This window comes from Oryctolagus cuniculus, chromosome 13, assembly GCF_051225735.1.
Source record: "Oryctolagus cuniculus isolate XC-2025 breed Fujian yellow rabbit chromosome 13, ASM5122573v1, whole genome shotgun sequence".
Taxonomy (NCBI): domain Eukaryota; kingdom Metazoa; phylum Chordata; class Mammalia; order Lagomorpha; family Leporidae; genus Oryctolagus; species Oryctolagus cuniculus.
In genome coordinates this window covers 88,070,557-88,082,410 of record NC_142879.1, presented here as the reverse complement: position 1 = coordinate 88,082,410, position 11,854 = coordinate 88,070,557, and the positions used below count along the sequence as shown (strand labels likewise).

The following is an 11,854-nucleotide window of genomic DNA, read 5'->3' as shown; positions in this document are numbered from 1 at the left end:
CCAGCACTGCAGGTGGCAGCCTCACCCACTATGGCACAGTGCCAGCCCTTGCCAAAAGAATTTATAGAAGCTATTCCATATATACACTTAACAATTATTTAGTTACTTGACACGAACTATCCCTGCATATTTGAAAATTTTGAATGGTATCACTTGGGTTTTAAGAATGTTATATTTTAGGTCTCTTAATATTTTTAGTGATGATGTTTTAAAGGCCCTTTCTGTTTTATGAAAAATGATAAGGATTTTGTTTTACAATGGCCATAGTATTACTACTTAAAGCAATAGATTAAATAACACTTTTAAACAAAGTCATTTAATACTGAATTCTAACACACTGGTATATTTTAAAGTGAGAAACCGGATTTCTTTCAGATATTCTAAAGAAGAATGATAATCAAAATTGAAGACATCTACAGTTTTTAATCACTTGTTTTAAATATTGGTCATAATGGTCCAATTTTGAGTTTAATTTTAATTAGCTTTTAAATGATTCAATATGTTTTATAGAAAAAATTCGGAGAACATAATTATATACTCAACCTCCCTCCCTTCTTTTTCCTTCTTTGTCATTTTTTTTAGCTTATGAAATGACATTTTCAGTTTACATTACATTAAAAAGGGTTGTTGAGTCAAGGGACAAGTTTAACAGGCAAAAAGCAAAAAGATCCTAATTTAGAGGGAATACAGACAATGGCTCTAAACAATATTTGAATATCACATCTAAACAATATTTGAAGAAATTGATAAATATTTTAATTTCTCCTACTAAAATGCTCAAAGTCTTTAATGATTTATCAAATATTAGTGCAAAATTATGGATTTAAATGATCCCAAAAAGTGATGAATTTTTGTGTAATAAAGTCCAATTTTTGTCAAGGCTTTTTGACAGTCTCACAGAAAACTTATGTTTGTGAATGGGAAGAATAATACCAAAATATCCATACTACCAAAAGCAATTTGCAAATTCAATGCAATCCAATCAACATACCAACGATGTTCTCAGAGCTAGAAAAAATGATGCTAAAATTCACATAGAAACATGAGAGATGCTTAACATCTAAAGCAATATTATAAAGCAAAAAAAAGCTGGAGACATCACACCATATTTTAAGACATATTACAGGGGTCAGCACTATGACAAAGCAGGTAAAGTCACTGTCTGCAGTGCCGGCATCTCATATGGGTGCCAGTATGTTTCCCAGCTGCTCCACTTCTTATACCCCTCTCTGGTATAGCCTGAGAAAAAAGTAGAAAATGGCCAAAGTCTTTGGGCCCCTGCACCTGCATAGAGACCTGGAAGAAGCTCCTGACACTTGGATTCAGATCAACAGAGCTCCGGCCATTGTGGCCATTTGGGGAGTAAACCAGTGGATGGAAGACCTCTCTCTCTCTCTGCCTCTACCTCTCTGTAACTCTGCCTTTCAAATAAATAAACTGCAAAAAAAAAAAAAGAAGAAGTGTTAGCACTGATATAATAACAGACACATAGTTCAATGGAAAAGACTTGGTAGCATAGAAATAAACCCAAATTTCTACCAGCAACTCATATTTAACAAAGGAACTAAAATGAACTGGAGAAAGAAGAATCTCTTTCACAAGTGGTGCAGAGGAACTTGATTATCCATATGTAGAAGCCTGAAAAGAGACTCCAACATCTCTTACACTATGTGAAAGTGAACTCATAGTGAATTAAAATGTAATCATAAGACCCAAACCCAAGTAAACATAGGGGAACTCTAAATATTGTCAACACACAATAGCTTTTGGGTAAGATTCCAATAGCAATAGTCACAAAAATAAAAACAGAGACATTTGAGTATATCCAACTAAGATACTTCTTCACAACAAAGTAAACATCAGAGTGTAGATACAATGAACAGATGGCAGGAAAAATTAAAACTCTGAATGTTTACAGATTTCCAGAACATTTACATGAATTGGAAAAACTCCAAAAAATACAGTGAAGAAACATCTGAATAGACATTTCTCAGAAGAAATGTAAATGGTCAAAACATGTGAATATGCCCGATGTCACTAGCCATTATGTAAATATAAATCAGAGCACCATATCAGTCTCCAACACCTGTGGGAGAATACAACCCTCAGGTGTTTGTGTGTGCAGCAAGTGGGTTTAGAGGACCCTGTTCACCTCTGGAGAGCAGAGTCTACAGGGAGGTAAAGAAACCTTACTGCGCAGGGGCATGCTAATCTTCTCTGTATCGTTCCAATTTTAGTATATGTGCTGCCGAAGCGAGCACATGTGCTGCCAAAGCGAGAAAGAGATGAAAAGAATTTATCTCAGCTAGCCACTAATATTCAAGAAACAAAGTCTTCAGGAAAGCCAACTCAACTGACATTTTCATGTCATTGTTAAATAAAGGAAAAATTATCTAGGTTCAGCAATACGTAGTTTATAAGAGAAAGACTACAGAGTAATTTCCTTGGCATAGAAATAACTTTGTCTTTTTTTTTTTATCTATGAGGGCTTGCTATCACCACCACACACCCACATCCCATATACAAATGACTGGCTTGAGTGGTAGCTTCTCTGCTTTGAGGCAAGTTTCTGCTAGTGTGCACCCTGGGAGGAGACGGAGGATGGCAGAAGTGCTTGGGTCCTTGCACCCAAATGGGACATCCAGAATGAATTCCCAGTTCCTGGTTTTGGCTTGGTCAAGCTTTGGCTATTGCAAGTGTCTGGGGAGTGAAACAGTGGTTCCCTCTTCCTGTCACTCTGCCTTTCAAATCAATAACTGTTGTTGGTAATGACTAATAATGATATTCACTGATTGTCAAATTTTGAATCTATTAATTATAGACAATTTCTCTTTGTAATTTTAAACTTTCATAATGTTCTGTTGCCAATTTCATCACTAGAAATAAAAACTTTTCCTCAAAAAAAAAGAAACCTTACTGCTTTCCTAATGTGCTTATTAAGTTCTTGACCAGCGCCTGTTAGTCTTGCTACAAACTTTCTAGTCTTACTACTTTCCTTCTTCTTCCTCTTCTCTGTGACTTGTAAAATAGTATACATTCTATATACTGTGGATACTTTTGATTTATTTTATTCCTTCAGTCTCCTATGAAGTTCCTCCACAAAAGCACAGCCCTTAAGATATTCATTCATTTATGCAGTCTGCAGATTTCATGAGCTACTAAATTCCAAATAGTATATTAAAGGCAAGATCTAGGCCTAAGAGAAAAGTGGTCTGAATTCTGTGCCTAGAAGAGGATTTGGGACATAGTAGAACTTCAGTGAAGTGCTATGTGAATGACATGCACTCAGTAAATGAGTAATCTAAAGCATACACTTCATTTAAGCAACACAGCAGCCCTACTCACCTCAGGTAGAGCAATTGAGAGGAATAATGTGAACAAAAATAAGACATCAATAAGTTGAATAATAACAGAGAAAAAACAAAATGAGATAGATGCCAACATTACTGACCTATTTTTGAGGAATTAAATTGATAGAGGGGCTGGCATTGTGGCCAAGTGGGGAAAGCTGCAATCTGTGAGGCCAGCATAACATCTGAGTTCCACTTTGAGTTTAGGAATCTCCACTTCCAATTTAGCTCACTGCTAAACACCTGGGAAACCAGCAGAAGATGGACGAAGGACTTGGGTCCTTGCCACTGATGTGGGAGACTTGGATGAAGCTCCTGACTTCAGCATGCCCCAGGCTCAACTGTTGAAACTCTCTGGGGTGTGAGCCAGCAGATGAAAGCTATCTATGTCTTTCCCTCTCTCTCTAAATCCACCTTTCAAATAATAAAGATTTAATAAACAAATTAACTGATTTCAAAATACACAAAAACGTGAACAATACTATATCATTTTTATGCCAAACTGATAAAAAATAACAAATGCTAGAGAGCACATGGGAAAAGAAAACCGTCATATATGGTGGGTGAAAACACAAGTTAGTACAGATGTTATGCAGAACAGTATGGTCATTCCTTAAAAAGGATAAAAATTGGGCCGGCGCTGTTGTGCAGTGAGTTAAAGCCCTGGCCTGAAGGGCCAGCATCCCATTTGGGTGCCAGTTCTAGTTCCAGCTGCTCTTCTTCCAATACAGCTCTCTGCTATCTCCTGGGATAGCAGTAGAAGATGGCCCAAGTCCTTGGGCCCATGCACCCATGTGGGAGACCCAGAGGAAGCTCCTGTCTCCAGGTTTCAGAATGGCATAACTCTGGCGTTTGTAGTCATCTGTAGAGTGAACCAGCTGATGCAGGACCTCTCTGTGTCTCTACCTCTATTGTAACTCTTTCAAATAAATAACAAAAATTTCAAATAAGATAAAAATTGACCTACCATGTGAGAGTTATCTTGCTCTTGGCTATATATAATAAGGAAATTTTATTAGAAGGAAAGGAGGAGAGCATATCAAAGATACAGCAATTTTCCCATAACACAGCCACTATAACACAGTTCACTGCAGCCAGGATTTGAAACCAATCTAGCTGTCCATCAGTGAAAAACAATGGACAGGGCAACCTCTTTTAGATACAAAAAAAGAACAAAATATTATTAAATTAATTGAAATAAGCCAGAAGCAGGAACACAAATGTCACCTGGTCCTTGTCACATGTGGAAGTGAAAGAAAATAATGGATCTGAACACAGAACTGTGATTACTAGAGGCTGAGAAGGGAAGCAGCTAGGGATAGAGGGGGATTGGATAATAGGTATCAAAAATCAAAGAGGCAGAAAGAACTTCTGGTGTTCCATAATATAATGAGATGACTACATTCAACCATATTAGGTTCTGTGTAAAGAACTGAAGGAGAGGAGCTGGTAGTCTCAAATCATGGAGAAGAATTAGAAACTGTACTTGCTTGGGGGCCAGCATTGTGGCACAGTGGGCTAACACCCTGGACTGAAGCACCAGCATCCCATGTGGGTACCAGTTCTAGTCCTGGCTGCTCCTCTTCTGATCCAACTCTCTGCTATGGCCTGGGAAAGCAGTAGAAGATGGCCCAAGTCCTTGGGTCCCTGCACCCAAGTGGGAGATCTGGAAGAAGCTCCTGGTTCCTGGCATCAGATTGGCAGAGCTCCGGCCATTGTGGCCATCTGGGGAGTGAACCAGCAGAGGAAGACCTCTCTCTCTCTCTGCTGCTACTTCTCTCTGTAACTCTGTCTTTCAAATAAATAACTCTTTAAAAACTTAATAAAACTGTAGTTGCTTAGCTTGATCACTTTTTACTGCATAAATGTGTGCAAATATTGCACTACACCCTGTAATAATGCATGACTAGGACACATTAATCACAAATTATTTCAATGAAATTTTAAAAATTAGAAGCATTTCTTTATATTAACAATGAACTATTTGAAAATGAAATTAGAGAAACATTTCCATGCATAGCAGCATAAGAACCAGGAACCAATGTCTTCAGTGTTATCAGTGATGAATCAGATTCACAGCCCTCAGCACTGTTTTTACCATAGACCTTACCATGGCAATTGTGGGCATATAGTAGTAAATCAATGGACAGGAATCCTTTGTCTCTAAATCTGCTAAATAAATAAACATGGAATTCATCAAAGAAAAAGAGATATCAATTTGGATGCCAGGCACAAAAACACATGCACTTGAGCTATCCTCCAGTTTGTGATGCCAACAAATCTTTCAGACATGTTACATTTTCAGAGACTTTTCTGTAATCTTGCTAAGCTTTCTGGAAATCTGCCTTATAGCAAAGGGTTTCCCAATTCCATTACACTCATGATTTTTCTTTTGTGTGATATATTAGTTTACCATCTAGAGATAATTTATGGTACAAAACTTTTCTATGCATGCATGTTTTCTCATTTGTGAGTCTATTCATGGGAATTGAAGACTGTTTTATAACAGAAATACATTTTCCAAATTCATTGCATAGACTTTTGTTCCTTATGAATTCTCTGAAGTCTGTTGATGTCTAATTTCTGGCTAAAGGTTTTATTGTATTTACAGCATGCAAAGAGTACCACCTTTTGTGAATTCTGTATCTATACAAGCCTGAAATAAAGAAAATGTTTTTGCACAATCAGTATACGCCTAAGAAACCACCTGTGTCAATTCTCTGATGTACCATTGACTTCTGACTCTAATAATATTTATAAGCTTTCTCCTTTACATGAGTCTCTGTTGGATAGGATGTGATTTCCAGCAAAAGGTTTTGTCACAATACTTACATGAATTTTGGAGAAAAGCTCTTCCACATTCATTATATTGTTAAGGTCTCTCCCTTGTTCAAATTCCATGATGGATTATGAGGCATTACCTATGTGAAATGACTTTCTCACATTTATTTCATTCATTAGATATATATGTTGTGCATTCTGATATAAGGAGAGATTTGGGCAGAGCTTTCCAACACTCATTACACCCATAAGGTTTCTCTCCCACGTGAATTCCCTGTTGTCGTATGAGGTATGGCTTCTAATTAAAGGGATTTTACTTTCAAAGGAGTTTTTCCCTATATGAATTTGATGATGTACAATGAGGGCTGAATTATGGTAAAAGGCTCTGAGTCATTACATTCATAAAATTGCTCCCCATGAGAATTCTTTTATGTTTGATGAGGTCTGATTTGCACCACAAAGGCTATTCACATGTATTATATTCATGCATTTCTCCTCTTGGTGAATTCTCTAATATTTCATGAGATATAACTTGCACAAAAATGTCAAGTAGAAAATTCCCTGTGTGGATACTCTGATATCTTATGAGTTATGAAGTACAGCAAAGAGGCTTTCCACCATCCTTCCATCCATAAAACCTACCTAAATTGAGCAACAAAGATATAGAAAACGTAAACACACACATAACCAGATGGAAATGATATCAGTAATAAAGACCCTCGCCGCCAAGAAAACCCCAGGACTGGATGGCTTCACTGCTGAATTCTAACAGACATTTAAAGCACTAACTGCAATTCTTCTCAAGTTATTCAAAACAATTGAGAGAGAGGCGATTCTCCCAAATTCTTTCTATGAAGCCAACATCACCTTCATTCCTAAACTTGAAAAAAGTGCAACAAAGAAAGTAATTATAGACCAATTTCCCTGATGAACATACATGCAAAGATCTGCAACAGAATTCTGGCCAATTGAATCCAACAATGCATCAGAAAGATCATCCACCCAGACCAAGTGGGATTTATCCTTGGTATGCAAGGATGGAACCAAAGGCTTTTCCACAGTCATTTCATTTATAAGCTTTCTCCATGGTGTGAAGGCTCTGATACTTTCTGAGGTTTGACTTCTCAGCAAAGGTTTTTCCACAGTCGTTGCAATCATAAGGTTTCCCCCAGTACAAATTGTCTGATGCTTTGTGAGCTTTGATTTCTCAGCAAAGGCTTTTCCACAATGATTGCATTCATAAGGTTTCTCCCCTCTGTGAATTCTCTGATGATTTATGAGTTTTTCCTTCTGGCCAAAGGATTTTCCATAGTCATTGCATTCATAAGGTTTCTCACCTGTGTGAATTCTCTGATGATTTATGAGGTGTTTCTTCTGGCCAAAGAACTTCCCACAGTCATTACATTTGTAAGATTTCAACCCTGTGTGAATTCTCTGATGTCTAATGAGATCTGACTTCTGGTGAGTGGTTTCCACACAATCATTACACACATGAGGGTTTTCCACAATATGAGTGCTGTGATGGAGGGTATGGCAGAATTTAATACTGAATGACTTCCCACAAGGTTTACATGCATAGGATTTCTTCCCTATATTTGGTCTATGATTCAGTCTAACATGTGATTGGTAAATGACAGGTTCCACAGTCCCAATATACTTATAAATGTTCTCTCTTTTCAGGTGAATACAATCAGAATTCCACAGTCAGTCAGCTGGGAGGGGTGGATGAATCCGGAAACAGCTGGTTTCCTTGTACTAAAACAAGCGCCATATCACAAAGGACTCATACATTTCTTTTTCTTTTTTGCATTTTTCACATTTTCTTATTTATCATTGTTTGTAATAAATTTTCTGATGTGGGTTGTGGTTTTGAGGCTGGCTTAAGGAGTTCAGGGAACCAGAGGAATGGTCTTTTTCAATTAGGGCACAGCTGTTGGCTCTCTCCAATTCTGGCTTTCTGTCATTGCTTTGGGTGCCTCAGCCAATTTTTCGTTTTGAGCAACTTTTTCCTAAATGTTTTGTTGGTCTGAGTTGGTTTTGCCTTTTTCCTTTTCAAATTGTGTGTTCTGATGCAATACAAACAAGGGTTTAGAACGAGGATCCATTATGAAATTGAAAAACAGAACATACTGGGTTTTGATGATTAGAAATCATAGGCAACATGACCAAGATGAGTTTTTGGGTTTTCGAAAATGACATAGAACCCTTCCACTGAGGGGCAGATATTAATTTCCTCCAAATCGAGAGTGAGTGCGATTTTCAGGTGAATTCAATCAGAATTCCACAGCCAGTCAGCTAGGAGGGGTGGATGAATCCGGAAACAGCTGGTTTCCTTGTGTCTAAATCCAGCCAAATATCACAAAGGACTCTTGCATTTCTTTGACTTTTTTCTCATTTTTCTTTTTTTCATGGTTTGTAATGAATTTTCTGATGTGAGCTTTGGTTTTGAGGCTGCAATATAGAGTTCAGGGCACCGGAGGAATGGTCTTTTTGAAACACGGCACAGCTGTTGGCTTGCTCCAATTCTGGCTTTTGTCATTGTTTTGGGTGCCTCAGCTAACTTTTGGTTTCTTGAGTGGCAATTTCCTAAATGATTTCTGGGTCTCAGTCGGTTTTGCCTTCTTATTCCCAAATTTTGTATTCTGATGCAATACAAGCAAGATTTTGGACAGAGTAGCCATTATGAAAAAAAAAAAAACACAGCAAATTGCCCTTTCAGGATTAGAAATCTATAGGCAACACGATCAAGATGAGTATCTGTGTTTTGGAAAATGGCATGGAAAGCTTCTGCTGAGGTGACAGATTCTAATTCCCTCCAAATTGAGTGTGAGAGCGATTTTGAGGTGAATTCAATCAGAATTCCAAAGTCAGTCTGTGGAAGGGGGGGATGAATCTGGTAACAGCCAGTTTCCTTGTGTCTAAATCCAGCCAAATATCAAAAAGGACTCTTGCATTTCTTTGGCTTTTTCACATTTCCCTTATTTATCATGCTTTGTAATGAATTTTATGATGTTAGGTTTGGTTTTGTGGCTGCAATATGCAGTTCAGGGCACTGGAGGAATGGTCTTTTTCAAACAGGGCACAGCTGTTGGCTTGCTCCACTTGTGGCTTGCTGTCATTGTTTTGGGTGCCTCAGCTGAAATTTGGTTTCTTGAGTTTCACTGCGATTTTCAGGTTAATTCAGTCAGATTTCCACAGGCAGTCAGCTGGAGGGGTGGATGATCTGGGAACAGCCAGTTTCCTTGTGACTAAATCAAGCCCAATATCATTATGGATTCTTGCATTTCTTTGGCTTTTTTCTCTTTTTTCTTATTTATCATGGTTTGTAATGAATTTTCTGATGTGAGCTTTGGTTTTGAGGCTGGCATATTGAGTTCAGGGCACAAGAGGAAGGTTCTTTTTCAATCAGGGCACAGCTGTTGGCTTGCTCCACTTCTGGCTTGCTGTCATTGTTTTGGGTGCCTCAGCTGATTTGTGGTTTCTTGAGCGGCAATTTCCTAAATGTTTTCTGGGTCTGAGTTGGTTTGGCATTCTTCCTTCCCAAATTTTGTATTCTGATGCAATGCATAGAAGAGTTTGGACAGAGTAGCCATTATGAAATAAAAAACAGAGCAAATAGGCATTTGAAGCTTATAAATCTATAGGTAACATGACCAAGGTGAGTTTTTGTGTTTTGGAAAATACAGTGGAACACTTTGGCTGAGGTGACAGATATTAATTGCCTCCAAACTGAGTTTCACTGCGATTTTCAGGTTAATTCAGTCAGAATTCCACAGGCAGTCAGCTGGAGGGGTGGATGAATCCGGGAACAGCTGGTTTCCTTGCGAATAAATCAAGCCCAATATCATTATGGATTCTTCTTTTTTTTTGGCTTTTTTTCTCTTTTTTCTTATTTATCATGGTTTGTAATGAATTTTCTGATGTGAGCTTTGGTTTTGAGGCTGCAATATGGAGTTCAGGGTACAAGACGAAGGTTCTTATTCAATCAGGGCACAGCTGTTGTCTTGCTCCAATTCTGGCTTGCTGTCATTGTTTTGGGTGTTTCAGCTGACTTTTGGTTTCTTGAGCAGGAATTTCCAAAATGTTTTCTGGGTCTGAGTCAGTTTTGCCTTCTTATTCCCAAATTTTGTATTCTGATGCAATACAAGCAAGATTTTGGACAGAGTAGCCTTTATGAAAGAAAAAAAAAAACACAGCGCATTGCCCTTTCAGGATTAGAAATCCATAGGCAACACAACCAAGATGAGATTCTGTGTTTTGGAAAATGACATGCAACGCTTCTGCTGAGGTGACAAATTCTAATTCCCTCCAAATGGAGTGTGAGAGTGATTTTGAGGTGAATACAATCAGAATTCCAAAGTCAGTCTGTGGAAGGGGGGGGTGAATCTGGAAACAGCCAGTTTCTTTGTGTCTAAATCCTTTCAAATATCACAAAGGACTCTTGCATTTCTTTGGCTTTTTCACATTTCCCTTATTTATCATGGTTTGTAATGAATTTTCTGATGTGAGCTTTGGTTTTGAGGCTGGCATATTGAGTTCAGGGCACAAGAGGAAAGTTCTTTTTCAATCAGGGCACAGCTGTTGTCTTGCTCCAATTCTGGCTTGCTGTCATTGTTTTGGGTGCTTCAGCTGATTTGTGGTTTCTTGAGCAGCAATTTCTAAAATGATTTCTGAGTCTGAGTCGGTTTTGCCTTCTTATTCCCAAATTTTGTATTCTGATGCAATACAAGCAAGACTTTGGACAGAGTAGCCATTATGAAAGAAAAAAAAAAAACACAGCAAATTGCCCTTTCAGGATTAGAAATCTATAGGCAACACAACCAAGATGATTTTCTGTGTTTTTAAAAACAACATGGAACGCTTCTGCTGAGGTGACAGATTCTAATTCCCTCCAAAATGAGTGTGAGTGCGATTCTGAGGTGAATTCAATCAGAATTCCAAAGTCAGTCTGTGGAAGGGGGGGATGAATCTGGAAACAGCCAGTTTCCTTGTGTCTAAATCCTGCCAAATATCACAAAGGAGTCTTGCATTTCTTTGGCTTTTTCACATTTCCCTTATTTATCATGGTTTGTAATGAATTTTCTGATGTGAGCTTTGGTTTTGAGGCTGCAATATGGAGTTCAGGGCACTGGAGGAATGGTCTTTTTCAAACAGGGTACAGCTGTTGGCTTGCTCCAACAATTCTGGCTTGCTGTCATTCTTTTGGGTGCCTCAGCTGATTTGTGGTTTCTTGTGTGGCAATTTCCTAAATGTGTTCTGGGTTTGGGTTCCTTTGCCTTCTTCCTTCCCAAATTTTGTATTCTGACGCAATACAAACAAGAGTTTGGACAAAGTAGCCGTTATGAAATAAAAAACACAACAAATAGGCTTTTGAAGCTTAGAAATCTACAGGTAACATGACCAAGGTGAGTTTTTGTGTTTTGGAAAATAAAATGGAACACTTTGGCTGAGGTGACAGATATTAATTGCCTCCAAACTGAGTTTCACTGCGATTTTCAGGTTAATTCAGTTAATTCAGTTAGGATTCCACAGGCTTGCATTTCTTTGGCTTTTTCACATTTCCCTTATTTATCATGGTTTGTAATGAATTTTCTGATGTGAGCTTTGGTTTTGAGGCTGCAATATGGAGTTCAGGGTACTGGAGGAATGGTCTTTTTCAAACAGGGCACAGCTGTTGGCTTGCTCCACTTGTGGCTTGCTGTCATTGTTTTGGGTGCCTCAGC

The 11,854-nt window shown here is 38.2% G+C and overlaps 1 pseudogene; it reads right to left on the bottom strand.

The window, feature by feature from the left end:
• Nucleotides 1-2,193: 2,193 nt before the first annotated feature.
• On the bottom strand, nucleotides 2,194-2,261 carry LOC138845104 (U6 spliceosomal RNA; annotated as a pseudogene).
• Nucleotides 2,262-11,854: the final 9,593 nt, after the last annotated feature.